We start from the raw sequence: 19424 nt of genomic DNA, 5'->3' as shown, positions 1-19424 counted from the left end.
GTAGGAGACCTGGTTGGGAAGCATTCGTGTATAGGTACACTTCAGAGTGCAAGGTATGATTGCTGCATCAAGGTATGTGAGTGGTACTAGCTTTGTCTTCTGAATAGTGGAATTCCTGGGTTTGGCTGCCTCCGAGTGGTTTTTCTCTTAATTGAGTTTCCACTTTGTTAACAAAATATCTTTCTTGTTTAAATTCTGCATTTAGGTATTTTGTTACACATTGTTCACACACACACGGTAAATTAGAAGTCTTTATTTTACAGTGGCATTTTAAACTAGGACATCCTTCTTTAGATATTGTTCAGTGTGTGGTTAAGGAAAAACATCTACTTGTTTCTAAATCTGATTTCCATAAAACATCTACTTGTATTTCATGTCAATTAGGCAAAAGTAAAAGGAAGCCTTTGCATGCTTCAAATCATGTTACTCTTCAACCTTTAGAATTGATTCACTCTAACATTTGGACATCACCAATTCAGTCCATCAGTGGATGCAAATACCATGTTATCTTCATAGATGATTTTTCACGGTATACTTGGATTTATCCTCTCTATCATAAATCTGAGGTCTTTGCAACTTTTTTCAAATTTAAGATCTTAGTAGAAAATCAAGTCACTACTAGGATTAAACAAATTCAATCAAATGGGGGAGGTGAATATACCTCAATTCATTTTCAATCCTTCTTGACCAAGCATGGTATCTTACATAGAAAATCTTGTCCCTATACATCACAACAAAATGGAATTTTTGAGCGAAAATTGAGACATATCTTAGAGACAAGTTTGACACTTTTAGCCCACTCCCATCTCTCAAATCGTTATAGGGTTGATGCCTTCCTCACCGCTGTGCACATAATCATTAGGCTGCCTACTCCAACTCTTAAGTACAAGTCACCTTACTTTAAACTCCATAATCGTGAACCTGACTATCAAACTCTTAGAGTCTTTGGTTGCCTCTGCTATCCTCCTCTCTAACCCTTTGGCTTGATAGGGGCAACTATACTGGCTATAAATGTTTTCCTCACCTTACTAGGTTACAACTATACTGGCTATAAATGTTTGGATCCTGTTGCTAACAAAGTTTACTTGACTAGACATGTTATCTTTAATGAAGATTTCTTCCCTGCAAAGGATAAAGCTACTTCACAACTTCCTTCCAAGATTAGTGCTCAAGGTGATGTTCCTTTCATTCTTCCTATTCAACTGCCTTTTGTCCCTCATAATTTTTCTGGTTTACCTCTTGTTTCTAACCATACCACAGCCCCGAGTGCATCTTCTCAACCTGTTGCCAAGCCTACCTCAGAAATACCCAATCCTTTACTCCCTCATATCTCCCCTCACTCCATGGTCACTCGTGCTCGAAATAATGTCTCCAGGCCTAAAATTTCGCAAATGGCACCATTTGGTACCCTCTTCCCCATGCTCTTCTTGCTGAACCCTCTCAAATGGATCTGGAACCCACATGTTATTCATTAGCTACCAAGGATGCGAATTGAGGCAAGCAATGAATGTTGAATTTGATGCCTTGCTAAAAAATCACACATGGACCTTGGTTCCTTTCGATTCAGCTGCCAATATCATTGGGTGCACATGGGTGTTTCGCTTAAAGAGGAAGGTTGATAGCTTCGTTGACCACTACAAGGCACACCTCGTTGCCAAGGGGTTCCATTAGTATGTCGGCATTGACTAAGGTGAGACCTATAGCCCCGTAATCAAGCCAACAACGTAATTATTGTACTCTCCATTGCTATCTTTGGTGGTTGGCCTATACACCAAATTGATATTCATAATGCATTTCTTCATGGGCATTTGATTGAGGAGGTCTACCTATCCCAACCTCCAAGATTTGCTCAACCTCAGCATCCTACAAAACTCTTTAAACTCAACAAGGCCTTGTATGGCCTCAAACAAGCACCCTAAGCTTGGTTCTCCAGACTTAGATGCAAACTGCAAGAGATTGGATTTCATAGCTCCAAGTCTGATACATCTCTTTTCATATATAAATCTATTGCATACACCACGTTTGTTTTGATTTATGTAGATGACATCTTGATAACATGTTCAAATTCCTCAGCAATTGATGAGCTACTGAATGCTATGCATCATGACTTTGTTGTGAAAGACTCGGGCAAACTCAGCTTTTTCCTAGGCATTGAAGTCGTTCCCTCCTCTGGTGGTGTTATTCTCTCTTAGCACTGGTACATCCTTGACCTCTTTAAGCAAACCAAGATGGTTGAAGCAAAACTGGTTAATTCTCCTATGGCTTCCTCCACTCATTTATCGGCATTTGAAGGTGATCTCTTCTCTGAACCCACTTTATTTTGCAGTACAACCCCGTGTTCCATGCACAAACAAAACACGTCAAGATCGACTTTCACTTCATTCATGACATGGTTTCGAAAAAAATCATTAACATCAAGTTCATCTCTAACAAAGATCAGCTAGTGGATATCTTTACAAAGCCTCTTTCATCCTCTCACGTTTTGGTTTTCTTCGAGAAAAGCTCAATATCAATCCTATATCGTTGAGCTTGAAGGAACAACAACAAATATAAACAATTATATTCTTAGATTCTATAAGCCCTATATGTTAGGAAACAGTTAGGATGCAACATCAACTGATAGCCAAAAAAGGAAACAAGTCGTGGAAGTGGAATTTGATGATCAAAGTTCACCCATGGATAAATGTGATGTTATGTCTATACCAAATACTCAAATCCACACCTCTCTGGTGCTTTTCGATCACGTTTCTCTCTGTCTCTTGCTAAAGAATAAGGCTCTTCCTCGTGCTTGAGTTTCTTGAAAATTGTTTGTCATCACATTTGGGGAAGAATCTCTTGTGTGTAAGTGAGATTTGGGCATATTGGGGATTTGGGTTTTGAGTGATTTTCTTTTTATTGTTTTGTCTTCCATTTTTTATGGTATTTCTCCATAATCGCCTCTGCCTGTGGACATACCTCACATTGAAGGAATTACGTAAATTCTTGGTGTTCATGTGTGATTATTTTGTCTTATTTATCGTAATTGTGGTCCTTTGTACAACATGATATTTAGACCAATCAAATGGAAGAAGTGCTATCAAAGCACGCAACTAACTACATATTACCAAAGGTCATACATAGATACATTTTGTTCAATTAAAGTAAAACTAACCTAGTCAAAAAGGCAAATAAAGTTCCAGAAGAGAGACAACAATGTTAGAGGCACAATTATCATTATTAATGAAATACCACGGAATGATTAGGACAAAAATATGTCAACATTTTTGGTTAATTAACAAAGTGAATATATAGAATTTGGTAGAGAAGCTTACATGTTACTCGCTTTCAGCATCCCAATAGGCAGTTTTCCAGTTAGCAAGTTGCCGGTTAAATATCTAAACAAAATCAATATTAACAATTCAGCATCATTTTGTAGTTTGTGCATTACAGATCATCAGGTAAACTTGTCATTGAGGATGGAAATTTGAAAGAGGAACAACATTAACTAGGAAGTAAATTTGAAAAATCCTTATGTGGATATCAACATTTAGTATTTAACTAAAGGAAACCTATAAATTCAATGACATGAAAGGACTTATATTTTCTATTTTAGCCTTTAGCAGACACACTACTAGGTAGGTATTTAAGAGAATACATCTTCAACACTCAATTACCCATATGGATGATAATACTTCAAATATTTTACAGAACCCTTATAACTAAAAGCTTGACTTGGTGCATTTAAGCCACATTAGTGCCACGTTCTATTCTACAAGCCATTCAGTTATTTGACCCTTGAAACATCTTGTCAAGTTGGTCACAGATAATTCTGTTCTGGGCCCAAGGCTTGTTTTGAGTTTAACTTCAATGTCAAACTAATAGTTTTGTCTGATTTTATACTCGAGGCCTTTTAAGGCCAGAATCTAGGAGCCATCTAATTAATAAAATTGGAGATTGCCTAATTGATCAGACCAACAAACTATTTCTTTTTCATCGCCACTAATGAGGTAATGATCACACAATGCCTCTTAGGTATACAGAAATGGTCGTCTACAATTTGATATAAGAAAATATTCATATAATTTAAACTGCATACATGAAACTCGTCCTTCGAAGATCGACAAAGGTTTTTGGTATTTCTCCACTTAGTTTGTTAAAGCTGAGATCTCTGCAAGAAAAGTTATAATTAAATGAATTAGAAAACAAATAACACCCTAAAAATTAGTCATTTCCTGGAAAAAAAAACAACATATTAAAATTATCAAAACGAGAAAAGACAGTCGTTTTTATATAAGAATGTCATAAACAAAGTCAAAACCACACTAATTTAGAGTGAATTATTAATTCTTTTTTAAAAAACATTTGCAGATCCCAGGCCTTGGTTTAGATTGCAAGTGGGTGGAACTGGGAGGTCATGGTTTTGGTTTTTGTTTAAAGCCTTATAAAGTAAATTTTTTCTAGAGCATTTCTTGGAATATCATTTGATTGTTTTTTATTGGCTGCATTCTGTTGACAAAGTCACTATTATGTAATGTCTCTATTTTAACAGTGATGCCGTATATTTCAGAATCTTCAAACTATTTAGAGTTTATTTCTCTAATACGGAAAAAGCCTTATTATGACAAGTTGTAGTATCACAAGCTTCAAGAAGGCTATTTCAAAAGTTCCAAGCAGATTCTGTGCAGATTCCAACTCAGAGAAGTCGGATCCTTTGTTTCCGTCCGGATAGCCCAGTTATGTGTCTGGACACCCATCAGTGTCTAGAAGATTCTTAGTGCTCTAGCATGCATACACTCTGACGACAGGGCAATACCATCCGGACGCCAGTCAGAGTTCAAGAAGTATTTGGATTTCCTTTTTAGACATGTATGGAAAGAAAGCCTGCATCCATCCAGACGTGGTCCTTAATAAGGAAATTATGTTCAGACAATTTGCAACCGTCCGTGATAAGTGGTGAATGTTGTACATTCAAGCCCCTTAACTTGCATATGTTAATTTCTTTGCATTGTTATTTGTTTGATTTTGTGTTGTTTTATTGTTTTCAGGTTTTAAGTAAACATACAATTAATTTCATTGATTTTGGGCTTAAAGTACACTTTGAGAAGACCTATAAGATATTGGTAAGCTTAACAATCATAATAGAAGACTAATATGATGTGGTTAAGTTTAATCAAATCAAGGGAATGATTAAATCGGAATTTCTCCAATAAGAGTCAAAATCGGATTGGATTCAAATTTGGATTCTACACACGTCTCAGTGTTTGGATCATAACTTTCTGCTCATATCTCGGATTCCAATAACAATGGTGGTGTTGGAAAGCTAATAAAAACTTCAACAAATATATCTGTGGATTTGGTTTTTACCCTTCTTCATTTTTATTTTTGATTTCTTTGTGGATTTGGTTTGTCTGGTTGAAGACGTTAAAGTTAGCACTAACGGTAGGCAACCCACTTTATTAAAACTTCTCCTGTTGATTTTCTTGATACTTATTATACAGCTAGAGTAGTGCTTTGTTTTTCAAGACAAGCAGTTTTGCTTTGAAGTTTTGGGGAGTACAACCATCCCCACTTTTTTTTGCCTTCCACCTGGTATTGTATCTCTATCTGTACATTGGGGACAATGTATCATTTAAGTTTGGGAGTGGGAAAAACATTTTGTTATCCTGTTGTAGATATTGTGACTGCCTGATCATGTTATTTCTAAGAATTTGGTTGAACTTTTAATTTTGATTTGTATTTCATTGGTGAGCTTAACATGATGAACACATGATCACTTGACTAGGAAATTAAGAAGTTTTGTTATTTTCTTTGGCAACATGAGATATTACTTGTTTCAATTTGATTCTCACAAGCACACTAGTACGTAGGCTGTGGGGTATGAAATTTGAAATCAGTGATGTCTGTTATCAATATCTTAGATGTAGCTAAGTAACTTATTAGAGGAATAACATTGGCATAACAAATAACTAATCATTTGAATTAGTTATGTCTTTTAGGCCTCTCCTAATCTCTATAAATAGACCCTTAAGCTTCAAGAGAAGATGTGCTTACCTTTAGACAAAAAATTATTCTTGGAGGCTTGACAAGTTGAAGAGGAGAAGGACATGGCAAGAGGTCATTCCAGCACCACATTGAGCAGCTAAACTCGTAATTGGGTGTTGATGTAGCCCTTTCCAAGTAACAATGATTTAATTGTATTTTAATTTTGGACTTTCTATATGCATGATGGTTGTATAACTGTGAGAATTGATCTTAATGTTTATATTCAATCATTATGAATTTCTTATCTTGTCTTAGAAAGTCTTTTATATTGATTGAACTCAATCCTTCATATTTTCTGTGATTATGTGAATGATTGTTATACAACTGTTTTAACTGATATATGATCAAGAGGGTTAGATAGGCCATGCCAAGGGAAGACAGATTGTACTACACCCTAGTTTAGTGTAATTTCGGTAGACAGTTCGTACCAACAGAAGATGCGTTATACTATTTCATTGATTGTGTATATCCTATTAAAGACGTAGCTAATCCATATCTAAGGAAGACGGGTTGTACTGCATTTTAGTGGTTAGGTTAACAGTCTGTGCCAACTAAAGATGGATTATACTTATTCTTTAGAGGTAATTTCTTGACTACTCGAGTGAAACGAGCCCTATATCATGCATAGTACAAATTTCCCTTGTTAATTTATGATTCACCATTGTTATGCGGTGAGTAGTGAAATCAATCCCCTATTCTTTCTCTCATTATTACAATCTTTATTTTTATGTCTTTAGTTTTATGCATTTAACTTAGTTATAAATAAAATAAAATCGAACTTCATTTAATTAAGTTATATTTAATCTTGAAAAACTTGATAGCAATTCTTATGCAGTCCTTGAGGTTCAACACCCTCAATATAGCCCTATCCTATAAGGATTCGTACTATTGTGAGTTATAATTTTATTATTGATATTTTTGTATACAAAATGACCACATCAATTTTTGGTGCCGTTGCTGGGGACTGCTTAACGGTTGCGTTATTAAGCTCTAAAGATTAAATCTAGCTTCAGTATTTTATGTTTCTTTTCATTTTTATTTTTACTCTTGATTTTCGTTTCTAATTTTGCTTTTAGTGTTTTTTTTTTTTTTTCTCCTTTTTCTTTTTCCTCTAAGTTTTTCTCACTTAGTGCCATCAGCATCTGTAGCAGCTAAATTCCAACATTCCTACAGGCAGTTTGTGAGCTTTTTATTCTGTTTTTATCTTTATTATCTTTTGTTTTATGCTGGGTCGTCATTCTCTATCATTGCCTTTAATTTCTTGTGACCTCGACATTGAACGCACTCTTAGACAACTTAAATCCGAAAGGGACTCTAATTTGCTTGGAGAGTGCCCCACTGAGACTATGGGTGACAATAACACTATGGCTTTGAGAGATCACTATCTCCCAACCACATACACTCCTCCCACATATCTCAGGCTGCCGAATGTGATGGCAGCCCACTATGAGATTGAGCTAGAGTTTACCATCTTTTCTAGGACTTAGTACTAAAAATCCTTACGACTTTCTCGGTGAATTCCTAGCAATCTGTTCTACCATTATATTGAGCGGGTTCGCTGAGGACACTTTAAGTATGCATCTCTTTCCCTTCTCCCTCAAGAAAAGAGCCAAACATTGATTTCATTCCTTAGCACCAAACTTCATTACTTCTTGGGCTTAATTGCAACAAGAATTTCTGAAGAAGTATTTCCTCATAGGAAAGACCAATGATATTAGGAGAGCTATCACTAGTATCTCTCAATATGAGGGAGAACAATTGAATGAGACTTGGGAAAGACTCAAGGACCTACTTAGATCATGCCCACACCACGCTGTCCCAACGTCAAGCCTAATAGAAAAATTGTAGATGCATCTTTTGGGGGAACATTCATGATGAAAAGTGAGGATGAAGCGATGGATTTTGTTTGAAAACTTGAGTAATAATTCCGTTCAGCATGCATCCACTTATTCCACTAGACGTAGAGCACTTGCACCTAAAGCACCAAAGACCGACGGTCTTTTTAAAGTAGGACAATCTTCGGATATAGCCAATCAAGTAGTTGATGCTATCAATAAGAAGTTCGATCAATTGATAGTGGCTGGTTTTGCTCCTCATTGTACTCGCACAAATACACAGCACTCACCATGTTCATTTTGTTCGAATCCTATGCACCAAGTCAATGATTGTCCTACGGTTGCAAATTTTTCTAATGTTTCAATTGAGGAGGTTAATGCAGCATTTTCACATATGGGTAATGATCCTTACTCCAATACTTATAACCCAGGATGGAAAAATCATCCCAACTTCTCATGGAAGGCTCAAGCTGCAAGTAACTCAGTCCCATGGGTCTACAATTAAGCTTATCTAACAGGCAGCCCTATCAACCTTCTTCCACATACAGGCCTCTACAACAGCAGTCTTAGGCCACACCATTTCCTCAGTTGGATTTTGACCTTCACGATTAGCTGTTGAAATTTATGAGCAAGATGGATCAGACAGTGGACTCTTACTCCCAAGCCATTGCCAAAATTAAGGCTCAGATGGGACCAATGGTTCAGGTCTGGCGTCGCCCCGCCCCTAGGCCAAACGGGGGTTGTTCGGCCACCCCCAATGCTCTTGGGGGTGGTTTCAAGCACCCCCATTTTGCTCCTTGGGGTTGGCCGAACCACCCCTAAGGGCCATGGGGGTGGTTCGGCCACCCCCAAACCAGTAGCTACCTCCTTGGCCAAAATGGGGGTGACCGGCCACCCCCATATTTGTTTTAGTTTTTAAAATAAAAATATATATATCTATTATTTTATTTTAAATTTAAATTTATTATTTTTTTAATTGAAAAATGATACATGGTAGGGGTATTATGGGCATATTTTGACAAAATGGGTCTTTTTGAAACTTTTTCGTAATTCGGGAGGCCAGAATCCAAGGGTTGATAGTTTAGAGGGCTACTTCTAAAACAGCTAGTAGTTTGTGGGGCTAAAATGTAATTTTCCTAAAAAAAGAAGAAGAGGGTGACTGTTCTTTGGATCCATCCCTATAATTGTTTAGTTTTGTTCCACCTAAGCACAAATCCTCTTGTTTCTGTCATGGGTTAACCAACAAGTGGCGAAATGCAGACAGATTGTAAGGAAATAGAAGGGAAACTACCGACGATTTTACTGAAAATAAGCTAGAGCTCTTAGAGAGGCACAAACTCTCAAGGTACGACTTACAATTCAATATTCAATTCTGCTCTACCTTCTACTACAGTATTCCTTATATAGGTGCTTTTATTGGAATATATCCAACAGAATAGCATCCTTTCTCTCTCCTCTAAACGGCTACCAAATAACAAGAAATAGAAATATAATCTAAGGATAAAATGGTAAATGAACAAATAACTAAACAACCTTCTAGAACATCTGAAAACCGCCCTTCAGTTGAGTCACTGCTACTTACTCACTATCCACGCTCCATGTCATCTTCCCCACTCACTGACCGTGGCTTGAGATGGCATCACCATGCCAGACCCATAATTGGGCCTCCCCCATCAGAGCACCTTGCCTACAAGGTGCGGAAACTGGGATTGCAATGTCCAAAGTAGCTCCCACGAGTCATTCTCCGAAGAAACCCCTTGCCAACGAATTAAAACTTTTGTCGCATAACAACCATTTTTCTTGATTAGGCGTCGATTGACAATCTGCTCAGGTTTAGGGTGGATTTTGCCCTCGGCATCCACAGGTGGCAGGGTGGGAATGGGAGAGGCAGAATGCTTGAATTTTCTTTTTCAAACAAGAGACGTGGAAGACCGGATGAAGGCAAGTGGCCAGAGGTAGGTCAAGCTTGTATGCTACCGATCCATTGCAGAGAAAAACTTGAAAAGGGCCATAAAATCTCGGAGAGCATAAGACTAAGGATTTATGGCAGTATGGCTACAACCTCAGGTAAACCCAATCTCCTTCCATAAAGACACGCTCAGTGCGGTGTTTATCCGCCTGGGTCTTCATTTTATTTTGGGCAACCTACAAATGCTCCTTGAGTAAAGAAATGATAGTGGTACGATCCCACAATTGGGAGTCCACTGCCAGATTCCCAGACGTGCCTGGAACATATGATAAAAGGGTAGGAGGAAGGTAACCATAGAGGGCTCTAAACGGAGTACAAACCATCGTAGAATGGTGGTTGGTATTGTACCACCATTCTGCGAAAGGCAGCCATAGGTTCCAATATTTAGGTTAGCACCGGCATAGCAACATAAGTAGGTCTCCAGGCATTTGTTGAGGGCTTCAGTCTGACCATCTGATTGTGGGAGATAAGCTGAACTAAAGGCGACGGAAATTCCCTAAAGGTTAAAGAGCTCCTTTTTTTTTTTTTTTTATAGGTAAAGATTAAAGAGCTATTTCCAGAAAGAACTTGTAAAAATTGGATCCCAATCAGAGACAATCGTAGTAGGCATGCCGTGTAACTTAAGGATATTTGCCATGAACACCTAAGCAACCTTAGAGGCAGAGAAAGGATGGGCCAAAGGGATGAAGTGGCAATAATTCATGAGTCAATCAACTACCACGAAAATAATTGAGAAACCTTGCGAAAGGGGTAGACCCTCAATGAAATCCATTGAGATGTAGGACCAAACCCGAGTAGGGATTGGTAAGGGTTGGAGTAAACTAGGGGGGAGTAAGTTTCGTGCTTGTTCTCCTGGCAAATAGGGCATTCCCAGACGAATTGCTTGATATCCTTGCGAATTCCTGGCCAATAGAAATTGGCTTTAGCCTCATGAACAATATTGTGGTACCTCGAATGGCCTGCTGGGGGGTTGGAGTGAATGAATTCCAAAACCTGGTGTTGGAATGGAGAGTGTTTCAGAAGCCATAAACGACCTTTGCGGATGATAATCCCTTGTTGCAGGGAAAAACCTTTAGGACCAGAGTCACCTTGTTGAAGAGACTGTAATAATGCCATTGTTTGTGGGTCAGTAAGGTAGGAGGACTTCAAGTTCGAAACCCAAGCAGGGGTTGGAAAAGAGATGAGGGAAATGGAGGCCTCCTCTTGATGAGAACTGGGCTCCGAAAGCCGGGATAAAGCACCCGCCACGTAGTTGTCACTGCCCAGTTTAGACTCAATTACAAAATTGTAATCGACTAATTTAGACAGCCAACGTTGCCGAGAGGGGGTCCCAATATTCTAGTCAAGAAGAAATTTCAAAGCCTGATGATCCATTTTGACAGTAAAGGTGTGACCCAATAATTAGGGACGCCAATGCTGAACTGTGGTACTATGGAGAGGAACTCCTTCTCGTAAGTGGAGAGTAGGAGAGCACAACCCTTTACGGCCTTGCTGAGGAAGGCTATTGGCTGCCTTGTTTGCATCAAAACAGTGCTAAGACCTGAACTACTGGCATCACACTCGATCACAAATGTTTGGTTGAAATCAGGCAAGTGAAGCACTGGGGGAGTAAGCATTGCCATCTTGATCATGTTAAACGCTACCATGGCCGAAAGTGTCCATTTGAAGGCGTTCTTCTTCAAGAGAGCCGTTAATGGTGCAGCCATGATTCCATAATTTTGGATGAATTTTCAGTAGTATCCGGTGAGGCATAAAAATCCCCATAAAGACTTGGCCGTGTGTGGGAGAGGCCAATTGGTCATGACTTCTAAGTTGGAGGGATCGGTTCGTACCCCTTTCCGAGAAATCAGGTGTCCTAAGTAATCCACCTCTTCTACCACAAATCGACATTTGGAAAGCTTTGCAAAAAGCTTTTGGTGCAGTGAACCTCCAACACAGCCTGCAGATGAACCAAATGGTCAGCTAAGGAGTTGTTGTAAATGAGAATGTCATGGAAAAAGACAAGGATAAAGTGGCAGAGGAAAGGCTTGAAGACATCATTCATGAGAGCCTGGAATGTCAAAGGGGCGCTTGTAAGCCCAAATGGCATTACGAGGAACTCGTAGTGGCCTTCGTGAGTACGGAAGGCAGTCATAGGGATGTCATCAGCCTGCATTTGGATTTGATGGTATCTGGAGTGGAGGTCCATCTTTGAAAAAATGACTGCACCATGGAGCTCATCCAACAGCTCGTCGATGATAGGGATGGGGTACTTGCCTTTAATCGTCTCTTGGTTAAGAGCCCGATAATCGAGGCATAACCGCCAACTGCCATCCACTTTCCGTACCAATAGGACGGGCTCAGAGAAAGGGCTCTGGCTAGGGCAGATCACACCCGACTATAAGAGCTCCCAAATATTTTTTCAATCTCAGATTTCTGGAAGTAGGGGTATATGTATGGTTGAACACTGATAGGTTAAGGGTTTTTGAGGTTAATCTAGTGATCTAACCTGCAGGACGGAGGAAGACCGGAGTGTTTGGTAAACACATGAGCAAAAGTGGTGAGAAGGGCTTGAATGGAGGCAGGGAGAGAGTAACGACCCACCCTCAAGGACACAATATTGTCAGCTTTTGGCTCCCCAGAACCAGACTTTCTAAGAGGTCACCCATCCATGTTCTACTGTCGTAAAAGCACACTTAACTGCGGAGTTCTGATAGGTTCATTGCCACCATGACTTTAAAACGCATTGTGTCAAGAAGGGTACGAATATACATATAAGCACATACATATTCCCATACCCAGGCCATGTGGGATGTCACAATCAACCCCTCTTAGGACCCAACATCCCCGCTAGCAACCATTATGGGATCACCCCAGTCTTGGCATCCCAACGAGTGCCCGCTGGCGACCCTCATGAGCTTGTGTACACTCCCTCCATCTCAGGCTGGGCAATGGCTCTGATACCATTTGGCATGACCACCCTCAGCGACACAATATTGTCTGCTTTTGGCTCTCCCGAACTAGACTTCCCAAGAGGTCACCCATCCCAGTACTACACTTGAAGAAGTATGCTTAACTGTGGAACACCCAAGTATGTAAACTGTATGGTTATCAAGGTAAAATCCCAGAGGATTGGTCCCAGGGTGCTCAACCATTCCACCCCGAGAACCATGTCACACCCACCCAAGGCAATTAGATAAACGCTAGTGGAAATGGAATAGCCCTGAACCTTGACTGTGACAAAAGTGACCTTCCCCAAACTTTGGACAATGGTTCCATCAGCAATTTTAACCTGGAGTAGAGGAGTGGAAATGTATTGGAGCTGGACTTTGTTTAAGAAGGCCAGATCTAGGAAGTTATTGGTACTTCCTAAATCTACCAGGATGCTGACTTGCTAGTTTTGCAGACGGCCCATCAACCACATAGACTTAGCACCCAGAGAGCTAGAAATGGCACTGAGAGAGATTTCAGGTTCCTTGCACTTCACTATGTCAAACTCGAGAATATGACCAGTGGCATCAAAGGAGTTATAATAGACCTTCTCGCTAGTGTCTTCTGAAGGCAATGATAACCTAGATAACAAATAAAGTCTGGGTGCTTTGCACTTATTACTAGGCAGCCAACGATCGTCGCAATAATAGCACAAACCTTTATCCCAACGGTCCTTCATTTGTGCGGGTGTAATCCATTGGACAGGAAGACCTACTGCTGGTTTGGCCGGAAGAACAAATTGGGAGGATGAAGGTGGGAGTTGTGATGTAGGAGGATTCCAATTTGACTGCCGATTATAAGGAAAGGAAGAAGCATGTAAGGGTCGTTTGGAATTCGTGATGTACTCCTCCTGGAGTTTAGTCAGGCCGAACGCTGCCACCAAGCTTGTAGTATTTAACATCCGCACAGGTAGGTAAATATCATCCTTCAGACCACTGAGAAATAGCTGAGCTTGTTCTTCTCAAAAATTCCACATAACCGGTTGGACAGGGCCTCAAACTGAGATGTATATTTGGCTACCGATGAGGATTATTACAACCGCATCAGGGCCTCCATGGGGTAATCATACGCTGGGCCAAATTGAACAAGGAGAGCTTGGACAAAAGCTTCCCAAGTTGGAAATTGCCCGGACTCCTCAGCATCTTGGAACCAAATGAGAGCCTCTCCTTTCATGTGGAAAAAGGCCATTCGAATTCGCAAGTATATGGGTGTTTGGTAGTAATCAAAAAATTGATTTACCTTATACGTCCATCCTGCTCAATTGTCCCCATCGAACCGAGGAAAGTCAAACCTCAACGGCCTGGTGTGGAACAGTTGGTCTCCTGGTTGATGCTCCTGGTGGTCATCGAAATGGGCATGACGATCGTTTTAATGGTTCAGTTAGTTTGAGATTAATTGACCGCATTCTGTTTGACAAAATCACCTGTATGTAATGTTGTCATTTGATCATGGATACCGTTTTATTTCAGAGTCTTCATTTCAGAAATGTACTTCAAAAAGTTCAATGAATATTTTGTGCAGATTTCAAGTCAGAAAATGTCAAATCCTAAGCTTCCGCCCAGATGGCCCAATCATGCGTCTGGACACCTATCACTGTCTACTGTTCAAGCTTGTATCTGTTCGGACGTCTCAGCAACACGTCCAAACGCTCTTCAGAGTTCGAGAAGAATCCACTGTTAACGTGCATTTGTCCGGACGGCGTGGCAATACCGTCTAGACATAAGTTAGTGTTCAACAAGTAAAAGGATTTCCTTCGCAGACACAGATATGTGAAGATAGTTGCAACCGTCCAGCCATCAGGTCTACAACGTCCGGACACTATCCTTGATAAGGCAAGATGTGGAGAAGAATTGCAACCGTCCGGACGTCAGGGCAACACCGTCCGGATGCTAGTCCTTATCATGGAAATTGCATGCAAGAGAAGAACAACCGTCTGGACACTAGGGCAACACTGTCAGGACGCGGCCTTATTCAGGAAAGATTTTCAGTGCTTTTTGGAAAGCTGGTTGCACAGTTGTCCATCCAGATGCTTTCAGCTACAATCCAGACGCTGCCTAGAGAAAACTGAATCAAAGTCGATTTAGGTCTTCTGTAGCCTATATAGAGGTCTCTAGGCATGTATTATTTACTGAATTCAGTATTCAATTCTTTAATGCTTAGAGAGAATATTTTAGGGAGATATTGTGCTAATCTGCTAGCTCTCAAGCCATTTCCGTTGTGTGCTGTTGATGTGCTCGTTGTTGAAGCCTATCTTAGGGAGGAGCCCTAAAGTAAAGGAATCCATAGAAGACCCCTTCAAATAAGAGACTTGGTTGGGAGGCGTTCTCGATGGGATACGTGTCAGTGCTAGATATGATCACTGCATTGGGTATGTGAGTATTACTATCTATGTACTAACTTTGTCTTCTAATAGTAGATTTCCTGGGTTTGGCTGCCTATAGTGGTTTTTCTCATAATTTCGTTTTCACTTCAATAACAAAATAATTGTGTCATTTAGATTCCACATTTACATTATTTTGTTACACGTTGTGCACACACGCAGTTAAATTAGAAGTCACCTATTTTTCAATTGGTATCAAAGCTTGGTACACTCTGTTTAGATTTAATTCTTGAGTGTTTTCCTTTTGACTTCTATTTTATCTTGGTATGTCTCAAAATCTTAATACTGTTCCTACCTTTGATGGTACAAACTATGGCTATTGGAAAGCTCACATGTGTTTCTTTTTAAAATCTATTGATTGTTGGAAAATTGTTGAATTTGGTTGGACTAAACTAGAGGATGCAACTCTCGAACTAATTCCTGCAAGAAACGCACGACCTACTAATGATAAAGCCCTCCATGCTCTTTGTAAAGCTCTTTCACTGTCTGAATTTGCAAAAATTTCAAACTATAAAATCGCTCAAGAAGCATGGTAAATCTTAAAAACAACATATGAGGGCACAAAATTTGTTAAATCTGCCAAACTCCAAATGTTGATTTCTAGATTTGAAGAGATTAAGATACTTGAGGATAAGACATTCAGAGAGTTTTACACTAAAATGAGGGACCTGAGAATCTCAAGCAGGGAAAAGGGAAGGCCTATAATGCGACTCTCAATGATGAGTTAGAAGAAAAAGAAACTTCTGCTCAAGATCAATTTCTAGCCTTTGTGGCTCCATATGAAGACCAGGAGAATTCTCAATCCTACTACTCTGAGCACAGTAATAAAGATGAGGAAGAACTCAAAGACGCCTATAAAATCCTTTATATACAGTTCGAGAAGTTGAGGGAAACTCGCAAGTAGCACATCCATGAGCTGAACAGTTTACAAATTGAGTAAAGTTCCTTGCTGCTCAAGATACAAGATCTAGAAGAGAAGCTACTGGAGACACAGCTACAATTGTTGAGGGTCACTGATGAGAAGTTCAGGCTAGTTCTAAGGCCACTTAGAAGCCTACTATTGTTAGAAGGCCTCCTATATGCCACCACTATGGGTTAAGTGGTCACATCCAGCCTCAGTGCTCCCTTCTCAAAGCTCAGAGATCAAATGTCAAGAAAGAGGTGCCAAGATAGGCTACATTCAGCACTAAACCTCTGTCCTAACATCAGGCTCCCCAGTATTAGGCTCCATGGCATCAAGCTCCCCGACATCAAGCCCCATGGCATCAGGCTCCTCAGCATCAGCATCATCAACAATGATTTGTCAATGCCAATCAGAATAGCAAACCCAAGAAAAAAAAAATCAAGGAACTACATGAATAAGCCGCAGAAGCTTGAGGATGATCAATTCCGTAGGGAGCTGCCTAAATGGATGCAGAGTATGATACAATGGATGGATCAGTAGATGAAGTCCTGTCATCAACCACCACAGGGAGGGAAGCCATGGATCAGAAAGGATGAATACATTCACCCCTTAAAGGGGAATGGACTCACTTAGATGGTGAGGGTACACATGCCGAGGATTTGGTTCCTAATCCTAGAGCATCAGGTTTGATTGCATTGCTTTATTTTCTCCATGACATATTTTATTTGCCTTGCAATCTAGGAACCATCATTGTTGTATCCCTCTATTTCTCTTATTGTTCTTGAGAATCTACTGCAGGTACTATTTGGGGATGACAGAAAACTCGTTAGGCAACTATTTTTCTGTCTTGATATTCTAAACCTCTCTCTTTGAGGACAGGATTGATCTTGCCACACATGCTCAATTTAATTTCTAGTTTTTTTTCGTAGAGCATGTTTTTGTTTCTTTGTTATAAAAATAAATAAATAATAATTGGGGAAGAAGATGCAGAGAACTTTATTTTTTTCCTTGTGATAGCTTTTTAGATATTGCATGTATTTTTACCTGATATCTCAGTTCATTGTGTATTAATTGAATTTGCTTATATATGATTGAGAGTTTATGCATTATATCTGCTAAGTTTTCATGTGCATCTTAATGCTGGATAGTTACTTTTCTCATGCGATGATTTTGTGTACTATCCAAGGCTCCCCTAAGGTACATTTTTTTTTTCTCTCTAACTTTTTGCTTTTGAAGATTCTTATGAGAGATATTTTTTTTTATAAGATGGTAAAATTGACCAACTCACTGGTTGAACTTAGAACCTAAAATTTTTGGTATTCTTTCTAGGTTGTAGCACCAAGTGATAAAAAGCATTCCAAAATCAATAAATATGGATAATTAAAAAGATCCACTGTTTATTGTGCTATAAATCTGTTCTTAAACTTGTCTCTATAGAAATAGTCAGTGACTAAATCATTGCGGAAATAGACAGTCACTAAAGGACTAAGTAAAAAAAAAAGTGGTGCATCTTAGGGAGAGTGTATCAGATGAGGGTGGCTAGGCCCTAGTAAAATAAGGTTTGACTTTTAACTGATCTATCATTGATTTTCTCTCTTGTTTAGAAAATTCAGTTGCTTTAAGTCAAATCAGTGAAATTCATGCCTTATTGGGAAAGTCTTCACACACACGCATTGCATGAGTTGAGTAATCTATTTAAAATTTCTATATGCAGAAAAATTTATGCTAATTGAACTCCTAGCTCTCAAATATGTTTTTGCATATTTTTGAAATCCTATTTGATTGTTTTATCAATTGATTATACATGCGTGTTCTTAATCTATTTTTAGGGAAATATATTTTTCTGCAATTTTTCGTCATGTTTCAGATTTTCAATGTGAAGTGTTCGGACGGTAGTCTCTTACGTCCGGACAGGTGCAATTCAGACAGCTGGACGATCAAGTGACACGTCTGGACACGCGCGATTCTGCCGCAGGGTGACATGGAAGCCAGCGTTTGGACGGTTACCCTACAGGTTTTAAAATCACATCTCTTTCTCTCTAGCTGCCACACCTTCTCTCTTTTCTCTTGATTTTTTCTGGAGTCTTTTGTCTTTTTGGTCCTTTTTCTCACGAGTTCTCGTCCTTTTTTGTCACTTTATGTTTTATCTCTCCATTTCAGGTATTTTGCTCTATCTTTTGCATTCTTTTCAGTTCATTTTAACTGTTAGATTTTTAAGATATTTTTTGAGTTGGATATTGCACATTATTGCTTATTTTCTCTGCTGTTGAGATTGGAATACTTGTTATGTCACATATTTGGACTATTTTGAGATATTTATTGTGTTTGTAATTTCTGGGAAGTCCATTTTTCTGCCATCGTAATGCCGAAATTTTTGAGGATTAATAGAATCTAATTTCATTGGTGTTATTTTTTGGCAAAATGTTTGAATATTCTTTTGCAGAACTATGTTTGCCAACAACTCTCAGCGTAGGGTCCAATAGAGGATCGAAGAAGCTCACGCTGCCTCTTTAACAAAAGTGGAGAACAAGCAAGTTGTTCCAAAGAGGAATGTCCTTAGAGTTGATGTGATTGTTGCTCCTTTGGATTTTATTGCTGATACCATCAGGAACAATCATTGGGGCTATCTAGACAACTGTGCTTGCACAGTTTATCCCTGGCTGGTGAGGGAGTTTTACGAGTAGCCCACTGGTCAAGCAAGTATGGGTCAAGAATGATGAGACCATTCACCTCATGAGGGGGAGTGGACTCACTTAGTATAGGTGAAGTCACACTATGCCTAGGATTTTGGTTCCTAAATTCTAGTGCATGTCAGGAACCATAATTTTCTATCCCCATATTTTGTCTTGTTTGCCTTGAGAAAATTTTTTACAGGTATTTAATAGGGATGACAAAAAAAACACATCATACGGCTGCTTTTCTGTCTTGGTAATTCCAAACCTCTCTCCCTGAGGTCAAGTTTGCTCTTACCTTACATGCTAGGACTAGATATTATTTCTTTTCGCCATAAGTATGTTTTTGTTGTTTTCCTGTCTTATTTTTTTTTCAACATAACAAAAAAAAATCGGCGGAGAAGATGCAGAATTTTTTTTTTTTTTTTTTTTTTTTTCTTTTGATAGCTTTTCAGATATTGTATGTATTTTTGTCTGATATCTCAATTCATTGTGCATTGATTGAATATGCTTATATATAATTGAGAGTTAATGGTAAATAGTTGCTTTTCTCATGTGATGAAAAAATTGTGCACTATCCAAAGCTCCTCTAAGGTACATTTTTTTTACTCTATAATTTTTAGCTTCTGAAAATTCTGAAGAGAGATTTTTTTTGCTAAAATGGTCAAATTGA

At 39.1% G+C, this 19424-nt stretch overlaps 1 pseudogene; it reads right to left on the bottom strand.

Annotated features, from left to right (window-relative positions):
* Positions 1-19424, bottom strand: part of LOC133876196 (probable leucine-rich repeat receptor-like serine/threonine-protein kinase At3g14840) — a 73524-nt pseudogene that overhangs the window by 40788 nt on the left and 13312 nt on the right.

Source organism: Alnus glutinosa, chromosome 8, assembly GCF_958979055.1.
Source record: "Alnus glutinosa chromosome 8, dhAlnGlut1.1, whole genome shotgun sequence".
Taxonomy (NCBI): Eukaryota; Viridiplantae; Streptophyta; class Magnoliopsida; order Fagales; family Betulaceae; genus Alnus; species Alnus glutinosa.
This window is presented reverse-complemented; position numbering and strand designations above follow the sequence as displayed.